The 20,914-nt window shown below is 42.0% G+C and overlaps 1 protein-coding gene across 1 annotated transcript in view; it reads right to left on the reverse strand.

Moving 5' to 3' along the window:
* The window catches only part of SNAP25 (synaptosome associated protein 25), a 60,938-nt gene that overhangs the window by 29,323 nt on the left and 10,701 nt on the right, over window positions 1-20,914 (reverse strand). The window lies entirely within an intron of this gene.

Here is a 20,914-nt window from a genome sequence, read left to right on the forward strand (position 1 = left end):
TACGGAAGCTGGGCATTCAGGAGATGTTATTTGCTGCCAGAAACAATCTTGAAACCCATTCATTCTTCTCTAGAATTAAAAGGCTTAATGTGAGAGTGGTCAAGGTCAAGCCTATGCCACTCATGTCCTGTTTCAGCTGCATTGCTTGGAGGGCTGGATGCTCAGCTAACACATTTGCAATTAGATTAAAGCCTATGAAACTCTACAGAGTTTCATTGGCTAATGACTTGTCCACCATGCTGTAGTTCAGACGATGAAATAGTATTTACAGCTAGACTGGGAGAAGTCTACCTGGGAGAATCCTTCTTTTTGGGGAAAGTCACTGTAGGACCTAACTGGTATTTTCAACTTCTCCACGAAGTGGGTCAGATTCTGATCTTCGTTTTGCCTCTTGATACATAAGGACACCCCTGAGCTGGTCCTAACCAGAGGTCAGGAGCAGCCCATTAATCCTCATTTTGGTAGGGTTTCTTTTTTTGTTACAATTTCAGGCTAGCTCTGATTACTGAGCATGACTTGATTAAGAAAGGCGGGCCCTCCTACCATCTGTCAGATCTTTATAACAACAACACTGGCTTATTTCTTTGCTTGATTCAAGCATGGCACATTGCAAATTACCGCTCAGTGAATGTTAGATTTGTTCATTGCAGGAAAACCTAATTGCAGGTGCAGAGGAGGTGGGGAAGTTGTGGGGGACTGCAAGTAAACAGCCATAAAGCAGATGCCATCATGCTCAATTACAGAAAGAGGACAAAAGCAGCCTCTTTCAGCAAAGCTGCCCTAAAGAAGGCAGGATCCCGGGGGCTGTTTTCTGTCCTGTCTTTGCAAAATGTGCAGCCTTTATGAAACAAGATAAGTCAGGGCAGAGCTTGGCTTTAAAATTTTAGCAATAACAACTGTGTTTAAATGGAATTTACAATATATTGGAGATTAAACCATGCCTCTCTTTGATGGTGCTCTCCATCAGAACATCAGGAGTACGGGCTGAGCAGGTACAGCTGGGTGGCAGCAATATTTCCTGGATCACACCCTGTTTGCTTAGAAAGGTGTAAGGAAAGCAGACAGCTCCTTGTGTTTCCTCTGCAGCTTCAGCAATAGATTTGCTGTTTTTCTTATCTGAAAGGGAATATGTGACCTTCATGCCTTCACATTAGCTGTGCCCTCACTCATGGTTGCTTTTCCTCTTTGAAGCTACAGCAGGAAGAAATCCATCTCGAGGAGTCAGCCCTGCAGCTACTGGCAGGGCTGCAGCCCTCTAGTTTCATCACTGAGCACATCACCACATCCTTGTCAGAGGGAGGCTGACGTTTTGTGATGGGTCACACCATGTGTAGGAGCCCAAATATCTGCTGGAGAAGGAGGCCACCTGGTCCTGCCAGCTGTGTGGTCACAGCAGTGTGAAGGACCAAGCTTAGGCTCATCTCATCTGCAGCCCTGGCTGATGCAAAGGCAGAGCTTAATTTCATGGCTAATACTCAGGCTGGTATGGGACACTTCAAGGATGCTCACAAACAGCAGGAAATGAGCTTTACAAAAAAATGGTGCACTCAGATATTTAAGAGGCAAAAATAAACTGGTCTCTTGCAGAAGGGCATGTGAAGGTGTGGAGATACTCTCAAGGCCACCCCAACCTTCCCAAACTGCTGCTGTGCTGGTGGCCCCCTTTGTGGCACACAGCTTCAGGAAGACACTGCTCCTGGCCAGCAAATGGAGCATGCTCAGGTGGGAAAAAAAGAAATTATTTCAGTAAAGAACCATGCTCCAAACTCCTGTTCCACTTGGTACATGCTGGCTCTAGCACTGGTCACTGCTTCACAAATTGTGGGTTTTTTCCCCCAGATTGAGGCATAACCCAGAACTGAAATATTTCTGGCATCTGTACCACAACACAAAGATTAAATCTGTGGACATAGCTTTTGAATATCTAGTTAAAATATTCTCCTGTGCCTGGACCCCTTGCTACTTGTGCTGGCAGAATAGTAGTACCAAGCTTTAGCAAAAATGAGGACAATTTGTTTAGGGCTTTGGGACTGATCTAATTGGTAAATACATGTAGATGTTGACAGGCAGGAAAGTGGTTCTGTGCTGTGTCTGTTGGTATCATCTCACTAGCTGTAAAGTGGGAGGTGATGCATCAGTGAGAGGGTGGGATGCTAACAGGGAATTTTGTTCATTTTCTAAGCATATCCAGTGTGAGCTGAATAATTACAGACCTGAAAGCGAGTGGAGGTGACATGAGGGCTTCTATTGACAACAGTAATTTATTTATTGGCTGTTGGTCAGTCTCTGCAGACAAAAAAAAAAAAACAACCTTCACAGAAAATTTCATTCTCAGGTAGATTCCAGCCTGATATTTGATATTTTCCTTACAATTTATTTTATCATGGGTCAGTGGTGGTGATAGGTAGTACAAAAAAAAAAAAAAAAAAAAAAAAAAAGAAACAATGTGGAGAGACTTTCACAGAAGCACAGAATGATTTGGGTTGGAAAGGTCCTTAAAGATCATCTCACTCCAAACCCCTGCCATGGACAGGGACACCTTTCACTAGACCAGATTGCTCAGAGTCCATCCAACCAGACCTTGAACACTTCTAGAGATGGGGCATCCACAGCTTCTCTGAGCAACCTGTGCCAGTGACTCACCATCCTCACAGTCAAGAATTCCTTCCTAACAATTAATCTAAACCTACTGCCTGTCACTTTGAAGCTGTTGTCCCTTGTCCTGTCCCTCCATGCTCTTGTGGGTTTTTTTTTAGTTACCCTTCTTGGTTTGTTAGAACCATCAGTTGGCATCTCAGTGACAGACGCATCTTATTTTGCATCAAGCTAAAAACAGTGTCAGAGCTTGTAAGCAGAGAGATGCTGTGCAGCAAGTGATCGAACTTGACAGGTTTATTGAGATTATTTTGTATTTGTAAGGCACTTAGAATGGATTTAGAAGTAGCAAAAAGCATTCTTCCAGACAAGTCATTTTACATCAAGTTTTAGTTATAAACAGAAGTGCCCTGCAGCTGTGCTGATTCAACTTCATTTAATAGGAAACCTTGCCCAAGAATCAATAAAGGTTACTGATTTGCACACAGTGTGATAAACTACATATATTTTGTAGATGGCAGGGAATGAGTTTAATTTTTTTTTCAGATTTTGCAATTTATAATGTGGAATAGGGCAGATTAGAGATAAGATTTTCCTTGAAAAGTCCTGTTTAGGCTGAAATGCCATTCCAGTGTCATGAATTTCCAACAACAAACCGTGCTATCAATAAAAAATTAAAAATCCTGTAGAGAGAAGAATTGTGTTTTAAAGGGAATTATTGCTCTAAAATACAAATTAACAGTTCTCCCTCTATGGTGTTTCTTAGGAACACTTATTAAAAGCTTTTATTTAAAACTCCTGTTGTTTAAAAATATTGAAAATTAATGATTTCAGGAGTGGTCAAGAAAAGTTATACCATGATAAATTTGCTCTTACTAATACTAGACAGACTTTCACAAGTGTAAAGTCTGGCTCAGGCTCACTGAAACCTGCTTTTGTTTAAGTATAACAGAAACAGGCCTAAGATAGCATTGAGAGCATAGGGTAATAAATTTCTTGCAGAGTTTATATTTTTTGTAGTAGTTGATATTTTGCATTCTGTTCTCGTTCCAGTTAATTTTAACCAAGTATCAAAACCCTACAATTACCTCAGGAATCTCTAACATAAATGGAATAAACTCTCCAAAGTGTACTCTGTACTTTTAACTTAAACCACATTTTATTTTATCTACAATCCCTGCAGAGATGACCCATCAGAAAACCAAAGTAGGGATGTAATATGCTAATAAAAAAAGCTTGCTGCAAAATTTACAGACCCTACATTCATTTCATTTGTGTTTATAGTTGTGGTAATTGCCTGTACAAATTCAGCCTCAAATTTTCACTTGTTTTTTCCGTTTCGGAGAAGCAAATCCACTGGGTTCACACACAAACATCCACAGTGGCCTTTGAAAAGGGGAAAAATCCCAAACATTGCTACAAAATGCTGTGTACAGCATGTTCCAGGCTGTGCTGTGTGTCTCCTACACAATGCAAGTAACTCCAGGCTCTTGGGTCATTTACATCAAACTCCCTGCAGACAGTCTCGTACCTTATGCCAGTGCTCATAGAGAAACACAAGAGACTGCATGTTAGAGAGAAATACAAAGAGAGATTGGCTAATGGAAAGGCACTGCCTATTATACTTTGAATTCTGCATCTGCTATTTCAGTAGTGCCAAGATGCAGTAAGGAATCCTTCAGCAAGAACATTATATAATCTGTAGGGAGTAATACTGAAGGCTCTGAGAGACCTACATCTATCCCTAGAGGAAGAGAGATACAGTGAGTGACCTTTGAAAGCAAATATTTGCTTCACAGTGATATAAACACTTCAATGCAATAAATACAGGAAAATGAAAATGCTGCAATTTACTGGGCTTAAGGCAGCACAGCAATAAAATGTTCTTTTTTAAGCACTCTCCCTGTTATTAAAGGACACATCTACTCTTCTCATGGATATTTGTAGCCAGAAGATGATTGCATTGGTATATTTTACTAAAAAAGTCAGAGTCAGTCAATCCCACTCTTATGCACTGGCATTAACCCCAAAGCTCAGTCTAGACCAGGAACTGCCTGCTAACACCAGCAGGGAATGAAATGACATTGGAAGTGTGAACCTACTGCAAAAGGATGCTTAGAAACCATTACCTGTGTGTGTTACTGACACTAGCAGGTTCCCCCTGAAGTTGTGTTGAGGATGGAGTGTTGGAAGGCAGATCCCAACAGAAAGCCAGGAGAGTCATGTGTGTGCTGCCCACAGTCAGTGTGACAGGCAACAGCTGGTGAGAAATTGAAGGGAGTTGGGAACATAGTTTTTATAGATTGTGGGCTCTCAGCAACAGCCTTCACAAGCTCCAACCTTTCTGACTTCTGTCATCTCCATCTTCTTTAGCACACAGCTCACCACAATTAATACTGTCTATAACCAAATATGCCCTGCTTTTGCTCTTGCTGTATTTTAACTGATATGAAAACACTTGGAGAAGAAATCAGATAATTTTGTAGCAAAAAATTCTATTTAAACATTTTACTGTGGCATAAAATGTAACAACAAGTATTACTTGGAATTGTTATTTAGTTTTAATTCCTAAATTTAAACCAAGTCTTGAGAAAAGTTTGCTGTTCTTAATTCTTCAGCACATCCTATTGCATAGATCTAATTTATCCACAAGATTTTCAGCAAAGTCCTCATTTCTAAAAAACACGTTTTTAACATTTGTGTTACAAATTAAGCCAAAAAGCTGTAGCTGTGTTCCTGCAGGGTCTGTCAGCCTTAACCCAAGGCACAGACTCCTCACCTCTCTCCTGCTGCTGTCCCACAGTGTTTTGCTTCAAGCCTTTGGGCCAATTCCACAGCCCAGGCTGACAGAGTATAGTGATAATAACCAATTTCACTCCAAATTCTTGCTTGATATTCAGTAAAGGGTAATGCCTACTGGTGAGGGATTGTCAGAGAGTGACTTGGGACAACCAGGCATTGAGACCTTGCAAATCTGAATTCAGGAGAGAAGGATAATTCCTAGTTTGCTCCTGCCTTCCTACATCACCTTAGGCAACTCATTTTGCTCTCAGGGCTTGCTTGCCTTGCCTGATAGAGCTGTGTGAGATGCTGCAGGGGTTTGGTTTCCTGCTGCTGGCTCTATCTGTCAGCACAGTGCAGGTGTCTTGGATACCCTCTGATGGGACTGCTTGTCCATGTTTAAAAACTGAATCTGTCTCACATCTACACAATACAGATAAAATCCTTTTCTTCCTTCCTCTCTTGCCCTTGTTTTGTCTTATTTAAATTGCAGGTGTTTCAGGGCATGGAGCAGCACTTTTCCTAGGGTCCAGGACACCTGGGACTTTGGGATGAATGCTGGTGGGCATGCTGTCATATTGTCACACTGCACCTCTGCCACCCCACCCCAGTAGAAGGCAGGTCAGTGCTGTCCTGTCAGCTCTCAGACGCCATGGCTGCTCCATGGAGCTCCTCCAACATGTGCCTGCCACTTCACCAGACTCCCTCACTGAAAAAAATATAAGCACAGACCAGCCATTTTGTAATAATGTCACCTCAGAGTAATAAAAACTTGACTTTATTTCCATTTAACTGCTAAAAGAAAACAAACCTCTCAATGTGTTATCTCTTTGCAGTCATTTTTACACCTATGTACCCACACGTTTTTCCTTTTTTTTTCTTTTTGCTTTCCCACAGAAACAGAAAAACATTCAAGGCAAAAATGTTTATTCTGTTCATCTGAGAGAGCAACCAGGAGGGTGAGGAAAGAAACCTTCTTAGGGAAATGGGCACCACATTTATTTGTAGCACAGAGCAGAGACCTGGACAGAACAGGTTGCTGTGAATCAAATTCCCTGTTACTGCAGCTCCCTGTTTCACATGGCTTCATTTATAATTTAACAAGCTATGTCCTACCAATCACTAAGCTTATTGTGTTCTCACTAGATCTGAGTCCAGACCCTCACTTCTCCAGCACCTGGAAAACATTTTACTTCTAGCAGAAATTGATTCCCAGCTAGGAAACAGCAGCTTGTTCCTGTGCTGGTGTTGTCCTGTGGCTTAAGTCAAGTTTCTCTTCTTCCCTGCTCTCTCCTCTCTGTCTGAGGTACAGACTTGTATCATTTCCCAGCATTTCTTATGATGTAAAAAGATGAGATCTGTTAGTCCTTTCCTGGTAGGCACACTGTTTGTCATCTTACCAGCTCTTTGTTATTCCAGTTCTATTTGAAATAGTCTTCTCTGGAAAAGGGTGGCTGGCATTTCACAGGGTATCTTAAATGAGGGTGTGGGCTGTGCTCAAAGGGCTTAGTGCTTCCCTGTCCTCCCAGGAGATACCTGCACCAAAATATCCTACAACCTCACTTGCCATTTGCATAGCTGGGTCTTGATGGCTCAGAACAAGAAATCCAGGTATTAGTAGAGAGGATTAAAGAAAACATCTTGACTTGTGACAAAGCTCTTTGGATTTTGAGGCCAGAATCTTGGAGAAAAATTAAAGGCATCTGCCTAGTTGGGGGACGAGATTTCTGACTGTGTCATGATTTCCAGCAGAACTCAAACCCTAAATCCATTCATGTCTTCAAAATATTCACTGGCCATCACTGCAGCAATGATGAGCAGTCAGCCTCTCTTCAATTTGATTCCAACCTGGGTTTCTTTACACTGCCCCTAAGCCTCTAAATCTGATTAATGGCCAATTTTAGAAGCTAGTGGTGAAAGTCCCGCCCCGTTTCAAGTCAGAGGAAGTGTCACCACTGTCTTTAGTGGGATCAGAATTGCAGCTGGAGCTACAAGCCAGTGATGATAGTGCTGGGAGAGGCCAGCAGTGTGTGGAGGGGCAGGTGTGAGTGTGGAAACACCAAACAGAAATGCTTGGGCACTTAAACACTGTTCCCCAGATTTTCCTGGGGCTCTACCTTGCTCCCTTCTGTTTCTCTGAGACGGAATAGAAATATAAAATGGAAATATTGCAGAATCTTTATTGAGGGATTCAAGAAACAGCAAGGAATAAGGAAACTGCATGGCTGATTTTTCTGGGGCATTCCCACCAGGCTCCACTAGGTCTGCTGCATTTGCTGTTCCCAGGTTTGTAGAAAGAAGCTTTTACTTATGCACAGTCTTCTCAAGAATGCCAAAACTCCTGGTCCAGCCCCCCACTCGATGTGCACATCCAAACCTCTTCCTGATTTCCTGGTTTAAGTTAATCATCACCCCTCAGCATTCAAACCATAATGATCCCTGGGTGAAGAGTCTCCTTCTGTGCTTTCACAAACCAAGAGGAGCAGCCCCAGTGACAACAGAGAAAGGGATCTGAGCTTCTGCAAGAGCATTAAATGAGTAGCTGTTCCAAAGACCTCGCTCCACATTGCCTCAACCTTTCCTACGTCTTCTCTGCCTCTGCAAAGTCAGCACAAAATGTCAGAAGAGTTCCACACTCTTGTATTGCACACAGATCAAATGCAAACCAATAGAGATCATCCTCACATTTCTTATAATGATCCAAGAAGGCAGCCTGACAACTGGAGAAAGACATTTTTAGGCTACATGCATGATGAAAAGGAAACCCACAAATTGAAGAAGGATTTTTTTTAGGCTAAATGGATGATAGAAAGGAAACTCGCAAACGGGAGAAAGAATTTTTTTAGGCTAAATGGATGATGAAAAGGAAACCCACAAACTGCAAAAAGGTATTTTTAGGCTAAATGGATGATAGAAAGGAAACTCACGAGTATTACAGTAAGAAAAGGGAGTGCATTTGCATTGGCCTGTAACAAAGCAGAGCTAATTTCTGCCACAGTTTTTGATAGTCTGCAAGTCAGCAGGAAATTCTGTGGTAACTTCATTTAATTTGAAAGTGATTTTTTTTCAAAGTTAATTGAATGTAACAATGAATAACTTCACAGTTAAAACAGGTGTGATGTTCTTCATTTGTATGTTCAAAATTGATGCTATCCCATCTTTACTAAACCTGATACTTCTAGGACTGGATAAAACCAGCTGTGAGTGTAAGTAGCACATTTACAAGCTTAGTGTGGAATGGCTGCTGATTTTGATAGAAGGGAAAAATATGGAAAAGCATTTTGTGGCAGAAGAACAATAACTCTGTATTTTAATGTAAAAGATTGGCAGTGACACAGTTAACCCCATCAGCATCAATGTTGTCAAAGCTTTGATTTCAAAGTGATAGACAGGAATAAGGTATTCCCCTGATGGTTTGTTACGGGCTGTCAGCACACTCAGCTGCCATTTCACTTCTTTCTGCATGGTTTGCATTTGTAAGATTTCTCTGCAGCCCAGGACTCACACCTACCCCTGCCCCTGAGCTGTGTAACAGCAGTAAGGACCTTCAACAGATATAAAAAAATTCAATTAATGCAGCTCTTGCTAAATACAAACATTTTAATAGGCAAGGAAAATACACTGTGATTGTGAGGGCATCAGGAATGTAAACAGACAACATTTCCCCTCTTGACATGTATTTGTGGTAAACAAAGCTATTTATTATGTTTATAATACTCATCTTTTCATTTCTGCATGGTGGTAAAAGCATTTCAAGCAGTGGGCTGATATATTTTTAGCAGAAATCTTCTTTAACTAAGTGGTCAGAGTCAAATCAGCAGCTGACAAAATATAAGCATTATGAAACTGGGCTGATGATGTCATTTGTAGAATTGGATTTTTAACTGCAGGATGATTTTTTTCAGCTATGAGGGATAGCAGAAAGAAATATTTAAGAAATTATCTCATTGTCTTTGAGATTCTTGGTTATCACTGATAATTCACATTCTGTCTACCCAGCCTTCTGTTTGTTATATCACACAGCATCTGAAGCAGGTAGAAGAAGGAAGGGAACTTCCCAGCTTTGGGTTTTCCTTGTGCATTCAGCCAGCTGTGTTGAGGGCACTGTCACATCAAGATGCAGCACCATCAGTATAACAGCAAAGGCACAAGAGGCTGCAGGCCTGAGTCAAAGCCCATCACCTTGAGGAGCTGCTATCCAAAATGAGTCCTGCTGCACTCCCCACTACAGCCCCTGGGTTTTCTCTGGGGCAAAGGAGCTTTAACAATGATCAAGCAAAACAAAAAGAAAAATGTTGACCTTTCTGAGGGTGTTCTGAGTATCCCCCAAGGATATATTGTGCTTTGCCATGGTCTTGGCTCAGGGTTCACTTTCTGTCACTTCCTACCCCTGGCTCCTCTCTCCTCTGCTTTGTGTGATGGTCTTTGCTAGGAACTGAAACTGTGGCAGCAGAATTTAAAGCTGAACAAGAGTTCATGAACTTCGAAAAGATTACTTCCTTTCAAGAAAAAGAGAAATAACTACAGCCATGTTATAAAAAGAAAGGATGCTACTTAGTTTTTAACTCCCCTCCTTCTCTGTTTATACACAGGTGACACACAGAAGATGTGTGAGTACATAAAATGCAGCAGGTGCAATTTAAGGACACAGCAGAGTTTCTTTTTTTAAAGGCAGTTTATGTAACAAAAAGGCTGGGAACCCAATTTTAAACCACAAAACTTTTTACAAGTTTAAGTTTCATTAATATAAGGCTCTTTTACAGAATCACAATAACAAAAAATCCTGCTGTTATTAAAAAGCTCATCTCCCTGAAGGGAAGCTGGATCCTTGGCCAGTTCAGACCGATTTCCAAAACCTTGCTGCAAATGCTGTTTAGAGAAGAGAAAAGATCTGGCTCCTTCCCTCACTGGGCACAACTGGAAGATTAAATGGGAAGATCCTTGGGTCATATCCACCATTCTCTACTGGTGAATCTTGGATCAAAACCAATAAATGAGGAACAACCATGTAAGGTGGATACAGTGGATGCTTACAATGCACCTAGAGTTGCACAAATCAAATACTGAAAGCATCTGACATTTCTAGGCTAAGTAACAAACTTTATTAGCCACAGGAATGCATAATGGCAGCTCAGGGATATGCAAAACTCACTTGTTTTCAAAGGCCACTGCTGCTTTCTGATTCACACCTACAACTAATTCCTAGCTGTTACTCATTTTCCATGAATCAGTAATACAAATTCGAAGAAAGCTGATTTAGAAACCTCTCTTTCTTCAGAAGTCCATTTCAGCATTCACAGGCTGATGAGAAAAACCCCAGCACACTCCTTCAGTGAAGATTACCCAGACTTGCAGGCAAGGATTTATCTGTACTAATACAAGAGCACAACTTCGACTCTTTTCTTTTTTTCTCCTTTCTTTTTTTATTGACCAATCAATTCAACAACAGGCTTGATAGTGCCTCAAGGGCATCACTTTCAACCACGTGATCAGCAGATTAACAGAGAGACTGCAAAATCCTTTCCGCTCAAACTGTTTTAACAGAGGATCAAAATCTTCCTCTCTGCATGGGGATTTTTTATTTAGCTAGTTCTTTTTATTGAGTTTGCACATGTTTGGGAAGGAATTAAGGCCTGCAAGGGCATGCAAGATGATCTGGTTTGGATTCTAACCTTTTCCTTTCAATTTGTATTTGGGAGTAGAAAGTATTCCAGTTCCTTATGGGAATGTTGTCCCTTCCCTAGGTCCTACACTTGCATTATTGGTTGAATCTCATCAACCCACAGATGCTGGCCCTGAAAGGACAGAATTTAAAACATTTTGAAAGAGCTCCCCCTTTTCCCTGCTGCAGTTCATGTTCTCACTAAGGGGGATGGATATGTTGAAACAGGCTGTGATACAATCTGCAGGGGAAAGGTTTGGGAAATTTGGGAGTTGGCTAAGTCCTGTGGGGTCACATGAGATTTATAGAGCTCTTCTGAACAGTAAAACAAGAGATTAAATTTGATTATGTAAATAAAATGTAAATAAAATAAGCAACTCTTTCTTGGACACAGCAGTCTGGCTTCTGGGAAGGAACTGTTTGCAACACAGAGGTATGTGAGAGTTCCTGCTGAAATCCTTAGTATTCAATGCCCAGATCCCTGAGCTATGAAGGTACAACTACTGCTGGTGACAGGAGGATGCATTCAGTGCTGTAGAAATGAAGAAAACAGCACACAAAATACCCTGAAACAAAGCAGAACACCAGGCTGCCTTATATCCATCTAATACATAAAAGCAAATCTGGAGCTGCAGAGATTGACGATCAAATGTGAAGGTCCACACATAACATGGCCAAGAGGTTTCTTTGGCTCTAGTACATGTTGAAACAAAACCAATCCCCTCACTCATGATGAACTACAGCAGTGAGATAGGACAAGAGCAATTCACATACTAACAGCAGAAACAGCAAGAACAAACTCAGTGAAAAAAAATAATAGTTGACATTTGACAGCAATCATTGTCTGGTCAAAAGCAAGTCACAGAATTCAGCAAATAGAGGATTTCCCCAGAACTCTGCCTGGCTATCCCCACATTTCTGCTGTCAATATCCTACAGTTCCAGATTTCAAGCAGAGTGTGGACGCACCTGAGGGCAGAGGGATTTTGCCTTACTGCCTGGCAATAAAAGCTCCAATTCTATTTTCATTTAAATCCCTAAACATTTTTCTGCCTTTGCTGGGACCCACATGAGATGACTTTGGGTCTTTAAGACCAGAGACTTTATAAAAAGCCATGCCAACACGAAGGAATAAATTATTCCCTGCAGTGGACGAATAGTGACAGCCAATCTGATTCTTCTAAACATTAAAACAGTGCTTGGTTTGCATCAGAAAAAGGATTTGCCTTCCAACCTCCCCACCTTTGTAAGACTCTCATTTATTTAGGCACATCTGCATTCGTTCCCCTGAGCATAAATCCAGAGAGTTTCTGGGTATCAGCTGCTTTTCCAGCCCTCTATAGGAGAGCACAAGTCCAGAGGACAAGTGACCTTCAGCAATGCTGCCTCCAGAGCATGGCAGGGATGACTCAGCCAGGCTGAGAGCAAGAGGTACCAGGGCTCAGTGGGACAGGGACCACAGGGCACAGCCCAACCTGGCCCTGCACAGCCCATGACACAGAGGAAATGTCTGAACAGGAGGGACATCTTCCCAAAAGATGTGTTCAGCAGTGGTAGGTGGCTTCTGGAGGTGTCCCCAATGGGGAGTTAGGGGTTGGGATGCTGTGAAGCTTGTGAGATCAGACATTAGAAAATACTCTACCCCACAAAGAGTTTTTACATTTCTAAGTGGCCAAGCAGCCAGTGTTCAAGGTGAGGGGTCTCAAGCACATGGTGCACCCAAAGGTTTTGCCGCAGCTGTGCAAGAAACAGTAAATGTGTCTCTCCTCTGAGACCTGCCAGTTGAGAACCATCTTTTCACGTTTGGGTAAAAGAGCTCCAATCTTTCAGTATAAGCCAAAATCCCTTTATTTTTTCAGCTGGTTTTAGTTTTAGAAAGCTTTCCCATCACTCCTATCCCTCCTGCAAATGTATGAGGAATTTTAGAAATGGAAACATTTTGAAGACAAGAACAATACTTGCTAATGAAGTAATTTGTTAGTAAAATAAGTTCCAATCAAGAATATTGACGTGCCTTACTATATATTTATAAATACTACTCCTGTAAGTAAAGACAGCAGGACGAGTCATGAACTTCATTTGAATGTAATCCAATTTAAATCTAAAGCAATCATTGTTTGCTTGTGTATTTTATGTCATTTAAATTCCTGAGGAACCTGTGGTTCTTCATTCTTGACCTAAGAATAATGTGGGAACAATTCTGTGTTTCAAACAGAATTTGTTTTCTATAATCAACATTGCCCATTTCAGATATTTCAGACTGAACTGCTTTCACCATGCTGACAGTATTTTTCAATAAGTGAATAAAGAGAGGGAGGTGATGCCTTCCTTTCTGAAGTCCCAGTGGCATACACAGCAGAAAATCCATGTGGTATAAGAAATATTGGAGTGCAGCTGCTGTCTTCACACTTCACCCAAGGGTAGATTGAAGGCCCCAGATTTAAATGAAGTTACCCTTGTTAGCTTTGAAAATTCATCTAAGGAGCAGCTCTTGAGGACATCCAGCCTGGACCCATCTGGTAGACTAAAAGTCCCTTGTTCAAACAAATAAAAAAACTCACCCATTGTTGAGGGAAAAGGGGAATATTTATGTCACTTACATCAGTTAATGGCTTAAGAAAGCTTTGTAACTATACTTCAGCTCTTGTAAGCTCAGAGCCCTGTGACTGACAGCCAAACTGTTGTCCAAAAACTTCCCAGGCTTAGCCCAGATGCAACGTGCAATGGGCAAAGTCAGGCAGCACATCTGTGGCCACAGCCTGGGGCTCGCTGCTCTCTGCACTCGTGCTGAAATACCAGTGCTCTAGTGAGAGGGCTGCACTTCCAGGTGACCTTGAGCTGGAGAGAACAGGGGCAAGAGATTTATTTAAGGAGCCCGTGGGGGATGATGGGCTATTTTTAAAGAAAAATAATCCATTTTGTGGGTTTATTACACTTCGGGCCTGGGTGGCTGCCAGAGAAAGGAGTGCTCCCCTCCTCAGAGGGGTGCTGTGAGCCCTCATGTTTTCTGCAGCTCCTGCCTGTCCTCACTGGGTTCCTCTGCCCCAGCAGCAGTGGGAGGCCTTTCCCCCTTTCCCACAACTCGTAGCCAGACCCAGAAATCCTCCTTTGCCTCCCTGCACCATCCCCAGTTCCTGCAAACCAGAGGGCACTGCAGTCTCTGCAGTGAGCTGCTGTTGCCAGTGCTCCTTCCAAGGCTGCAGTGAGGATGCTGAGGAGGATTGCTGGGTGTTAAATTCCAGCAGGAGTGGAGCAGGGGGGGAATGCTGCAGTGTCCATCCTGTTGTGTGATGCACTGAAGCCTCTGCCTCAGGGATTTGCTGTCAGCTGCTGCAGTGTGTGCAGTCTGCTGCAGGATGCAGCGCTGAGCCCTGCTGAACCAGGCTCCAGCACAGCTCCCTGGGATGCTGGGTGAGAGAGGGATCAGCTTTGGCAGCCTCAGGAGCAGGGAGAAGTGCAGTTTTTGGTGAGGCTTTGTGCTCTGCCTTGCATTTGTTCAACCCCAGGTGAAGGATGCATGACAACAAGGTGACAGATTATCTATTTCCGTCCCTTTCTCCTGCATTCCCCATTTCTCCTCATGAAGCTGCCTTGAATCCAGGTTAAGTAATTCAGGGTAGCAGAGTCACGAAAAAGACTAATTAATTCCTCAGGTTTCATTAGACATTAAGGGTAATCACTGTCTGAAACTCCAGACAAGCCCTGGATGAGCACAAACCATCATCAGTGCCCAGTGGACAGCAGCCAGCAGTCTGGGAAGCAAATTTAGCTCCCATCTGAATTTCAGGAACCCCAAAATACAGATCTTGATTTAAAACTTTGTCCTAGCATATGGAAATAACTGGAGCTGTAGCTGAAACTGTGCAAATGTGAGACATTAATTTTAGACTAATTCTGCATTTGAGGAAAAAAAACCACCATCTTCTGAGGGAGGGCTCTGAATGCCTTTTTTTCTTCACTGCTGAAAAGCAGCAGAGTGCCTTGGGCTGGGTGAGCTAAACTAGTGCTAAGTTCATTGAGGGAATGATTTAAAATCTCTCTTTTCTGAGGACTTGGCCTAAGAGCCTGGAACAGTTCATTCTCTTTAACAAAACATAAAAATTCTGCTTCCTGTCAGGCAAAGGTGAGAGACAACTTGTGCACAGTCTCTCTCAGGGGCATTAATGTCTCTTGTACTGAAGCAATGGAATCTTCTTTATGAACCCAGTAGCAAAGTTTAGCTCATAAGGCTAATTTCAAAGTAGCTTATATTGACTAACTTGTCTGATTGCAGATATTTATTCATAATGAAAAATCAATATTTATTCATATTTAAGAATCATTCTTTGAAAGCAGAGCTTTCCCCTGCTGGTCAATATTAAGTAAAAGAAATTTCTCTGCTACTGAAATATGGCACTTTCTATTCTACATCCCAAAATGAGTCCACTCAGTCCAGGCACCTGTTTCCATAATAACTTGTGCCTCTTCTTCTGAGGAATATGTCAAAGTCCTTGAGATGGAAAACAATAGAGAAACCCATGAATCCTGTTAGAAGCTGATGAATGTCAGGGGTTATCATCTACTATGAAATTTCTCCCAGTAGTTTTATGTGTCAGAGCCAGGTTAGTGAAACTTTTCATAGGCACCCTAGTTCTTTGGCAAGCCTTGCTGCTTCAACCTCCTCTGACTTGAAAAAATGAACAAGAATTTAAAAACCTACCCCAAAGCTTAATAAGGCTATTTTATTTCCAGGGCATTTCAATAGGCCTTAAGCTAAGCACTAATACAAGCTCACAAATAATACAGGCAGCACAAATGCAACATTTTATGGCATAGATATGGAAAATGGAATAGAAGCCACATATCTTCACCTCGTTGTGTCTCAGTGCAATAATAAAACTCATCTGAAAGCTCGTTCCTAGAATTAATAAACACGTTGAACTGCAGCGCTGGGAGCGTTGGGTCAGGAGCAAATTAATGTCATGGAGGCAGTGAAGCCTGACTAGGTAAGGCATGTGCCATGTTTGGGCTGCTGAGAAGGATCCTTCCTCCCACTGCTCATTAACTCTTGCCTGTGGTTAGCAGAGGCAGCAATGGTGAGATGTGAAGATGGCCTGTCAGGACAGTGTGGCTCCTGAAATGGTTCATAGAGACTTTACAGCTCCCTGCCCAAAAAGTTGCCAAATTCAAAAATCCAAAACCAGTCTTGTGTTGCTTATCCCCATTTAAGAAGAGACATGATGAGGTGCTAGGTGCACTCTCCCCTTCCCTTGCACTCCCACCACTGGGATTTGGCTGCTCCTTTGGACATGAGGGCCATAACCTCTGAGGAGCAGAAGGAGTCACACGCTGAAGGGTTGTGGGCAAAGCACCAGAGATTGATGGCATCAACAACTGCTCACAGAGCCCCAGGAATGAGAGTGGACACCTCTCCTCTGCCCCTCAGTGGCCATCCACCCCCAGGGTAGGGCAGCCTCTAAAACATGACCAAATCAAAACTTAAAGGTGATCACAGAATATGAGCCTTCCATGTGTTCCCAGAGTCACCACCAGCAGCTGCCCAGGATAACAGGTGCTCCTATGCCCTTGGTGGCCCCACCAAGGCCACTAAGGAGCAGCAGCTCCCATCACCTGGTTTTCTTTTAAGACACTCCAAGGCCCACAGGCAGAAGAGGTACAGAGTGTGGGCAAAGCCAGGGAAAGGAGAATTGTGTTAAACTTTTCCAGCTGTTGTGGTGGCCAATTTTGTAGAGCCTGAGACTTGAGAAGGTGTCCAGTGAGTATCACAAGGGATCCATCACATGTGTATGCTCTAGTAAAAATACAGTACACTAGTACAGGACACCAGTATTAAAATATTATTTCTCCAGCCATTTGTTGATTTAAAAGAGATCCTTCTTTCTGACCCATGGCACAGCACTTGCTATTCTGAACAATATGGATTTCAAGGCCATATATTTTGTTTAATGCTATTTCCAGAAAAGACAGGAACCTGCATCACAAGCTGCCAGCCACAGCTTCCATATTATCCCAGGCATCTGATGCAACATCTCCAGAAATGGCTGGGCCATGAGAAGCCCAAACTGCTCTTCATCTGCTTCATCTCATCCAAAAATGAGACATAAACATTTCCCACTTCCATTACATTTCTGTCGCCAAAGTTATGAGGCTGGGAAGGCTTTTTTAGCTTCTTCAAAGCATAAACAAAAAACTTTGTCCCCTTCTCTCCCCAGTTCTGATTGTATGTCAATATTTCTTGGCTCTGAAGTCTATAATCAGTGTAAATGTGTTAGAGGGTTTGGGACTAAACAATAGAACAAATGTCATTCATCAGCAGAGACTCTTTGGCAGGAGCTGAACGAGGCTCATGCCAGACAGAGAGACTGACACAAGCAAAGAAATAGTAAAAAGTTTCCCATTTCATTGGAAATGTGCAATATACTGACTTTATAAACTAATCAAATAACGAGCAAAACGCTTACTAAGAAGATTAAAACTCTTCATTTCTTACGTAAATGGAAGCTTTGCAGAAAATGAAAAAAAAAAAAACCATTAAGTATTTATTTCTAAAAATTACTGTCATCTTTTTCAAAGCTTTGACAGAAATGATTCCTTTTCTTTCCTCCAGCAAATGAAAGTTCTGCTTTCACTGCCTGGGGATCTGACTACCTTGTCACACATTCTGCACACGCACTTAGACAGCCAGCTACTAAAACAGAGGCAATAGGTTATGTTACTTCTGGAGGGAAGGACTGTTCTCTCAGGAATTGGAATAGGTACAAAATGCATAACATTTCTAATCTAAAATACTAAATTTCCCCCAACATTTTGCATTTTCAGATTTTGGATTTTACCATATAATTGAAATGTCCTCATGTGAGAAATACTGATTAGTTTAATCAGAAATGGAGACACTTATCCAGAGTGAGGTGGTTGAATTCTGAAACAGATTCATTTCAGCAGCATTGATTAAACAGTATTTCCATATTCTTTGCTGATCTGATTTATTAAACAAACAATCTCTCAGTGACCCACATTTCACAACTATACCAGGACATCATTCACAGGACACTACAACAGAGAAGATGAATAAACTTTACTGGTAGTTTAGTCAAAACCCTAATTGATCACAAACAATAATATTTATGTTTACCAGAACAAACATTTACATTTTTACATATGCAAAACTGGCAATATTTGCTTTCACTGTGACAACAAATATTTGCAGCTCTTTTTGTCAATGTATCTTTTTTTATTGAGTACTAAAGAACCTCATCCTTTAACAACTGACTTCCTTAGTCCATTGTTAACCTTCATAAAGTTAATTCTTCACATGGCTTTACAATGTGCTTCCCATAAAAAGGGCACTTGTCCTTTGATTTTTTTATGGGTTCTAGGCAGAAAACTTCAAGAAAAGTCAGAGATGTTTGCAGTAATGGCCAACTAAGCTGTCATCTGACCTAGAAATGGAACTTCTTGAATCACAAGCACGAGTGAGGGCTTAATTTCCTATGACATCTGCAGTTACATCTGGACATTTCCCTTTAGTCCATCTGTATTTGGAAGTCCTGCAGTGTGTATCATTTGCCCAAAGAATGCCAGATTGCTGCTGACCCTCACAAGTCCACATGCATTTGTCTTCCTTTGAAGAAAGACAGGTCCTGGCAGTTCAGTTAAAAAATTTTAAATAATCATGTCTCTATCTCAACTCCAAATAATCCAGTACTGTCCTGAGATGGACATATTTTTTGATCCCCTGCATTGTGTTTGCTATGTCCCATCTCAGAGTGACCATGAGTTTGTGAAAATGAGGCTGTCACCCAGAACAAAACCTTTCTATACCTCACTGGTTCAAAGCCAGTTTCATGGCTTTTCCCCATACTCCAACATATGATAGCACAGAAAAGGATTTTCTGAAATTCAGGTCAAATATTCTTATTCCAGCATTCCCAGGAACTTCCTTAGAGTTTTCCATCAATAATACTGTGCTAGCCTTCCTGCAATAACTATTTGTTCCTCTGTGTTACTTGGGGCAGGCCTCAACAGCCTGTCATCTTCCTTTAGGATGACTTTTAAAAACACTAAAGCATCTATGAGGAACATTTTAATCCAGACAAGCTAAATCACTGTCCTAGATATTTTTCTTTGCTCAGTGTGATTCTCTGAGGGCTGCATCTCTTGTGACTGTTGCTGCGACAGTTTCTATTTCTGCAGAGGTGAACGTGATAGCTCAGCTGGGGAAATGGGACCAGCACACATCCAGCTGCAATTCTGCATTTTAATAGCCTCAAAACAAAGTTATTTCACATGCCTCTGTTAAGATTTCTGTCAAAAATCTTGTGGATAAAATTACAGGAAAAATAAATGCTTGCCAAAATAGCATTTTTTTGAAATATTTAATTAGGAATATTCATAGAAAGCAAATTCTGGATTTGAAAAACAAGTTTTTCACTGTTCCCACACCTTCCCACATCTGCAGCCCTTGCACACTCAGTAAGGGAGCAGAAAACCTTTGGGACAACATGGAAAAAATGCAGCACAAGTAGAGCCTCTAATGTGTGAAGTGAGCAGTCTGAAGACCCGGAGATCTTTTTCTGAAAAAAACCTCATCCAATCATTTCAGATGAAGAGGAAGCCAAGGAAAATCAAAATCTGTGGCGAGCATTCCCGGAACACAGAAAATGATGGGGATTTCACTACATAATTAGTTTGCTGCAAATTGCTCTCTGATTCCTTCAAGTGCGTCATACCTTGAGCGTTTCTCAGCCACGTGATGACTGAGGTGCTGATGAGCCACTTTCCCCAGCCTTGCCTCTCTTTTGGGCTCAAAGAACAGATCCAGTGCAGGTGAGTCAGCTCTACTCTGCAGTGCTGACCACGTTCTGCTTTAGACAGATGGTGACTCACAGCAAAATACCTGTTATGCTCAATTGATTCAGGGTTTTGTAGAATACAATGCATTCCTGCCTTGTACAAACCACAGTGTGTTTGTATATCTGTAACTTTCTGTCGAGTTTCTCAGAATTAAGTCACTGTCAGCTCTGAGATTCAGGGAGGGGTGGTGCTGCTGGTTTATGTGTAGTGTGAAAGAGCACAGCTGCAGCCCTGGTTTTTTGGGGCACGTAAAGAATGGTGTTCAAGGCTTCCTGAGCCTCTGTTGTGCACTGTGTGCTCCAGTTGCACACTGCACTTCCAGTGGGAAGGAGGAGCAGCTCCACGCTTTGTCCTCTGTGTAATGCATTATTGAAGTGTTTGTACTCTAGACAAACCTGAACAGGCTCTTTTGTTACTGTGTCCAGAGAGTTAAAAAGGGCTTAATTATGGCCAAACAGATCTTCCTCTTCCACTGAAATGTTTTGAGAAATACCTACGTTAAAGGGCTTCTCTCTTAATGTAAGAACTGCCATCCTTTCAGTAACAGCACCCTTAAACCTGGAGTATTCCTGACAAAGCTCCCTGTTGCTCTGGAAGCTGACTCAATTAGTGCTGTCCCACCTCAACAGCCTGTGATGGGTTGGCTCTGGCTGGATGCCAGGTGCCCACCAAAGCCACAACCTCCACAGGACAGGGATGAGAAAATGTAGCAAAAGACTTGTAGGTCAAGAAAAGGACAGGGAGGTGATGCAGCAATTTCTCTCATAGGTGAAACACATCTAACCTGGGGAAAGCTATGGAATTTAATCAAATCAGAGTAGGAAAATGAGAAATAAACCCAAATCTTAGAACACTGTCCCCCCTACCCCTCCCTCCTTCCTCAGCTCAACTTTACTCCTGATTCTCTACCTTCTCCCTCCACAGGGAATGGGGACTATGGCCAGTTCATCACACATTGACTCTGCTGCTCCTTCCTCCTCAGGAATCTTCACACACTTCATGTGAACCAGCAGGGCTGCCATGG

This window comes from Erithacus rubecula, assembly GCF_903797595.1.
Source record: "Erithacus rubecula genome assembly, chromosome: 2".
NCBI classification, from domain to species: Eukaryota; Metazoa; Chordata; class Aves; order Passeriformes; family Muscicapidae; genus Erithacus; species Erithacus rubecula.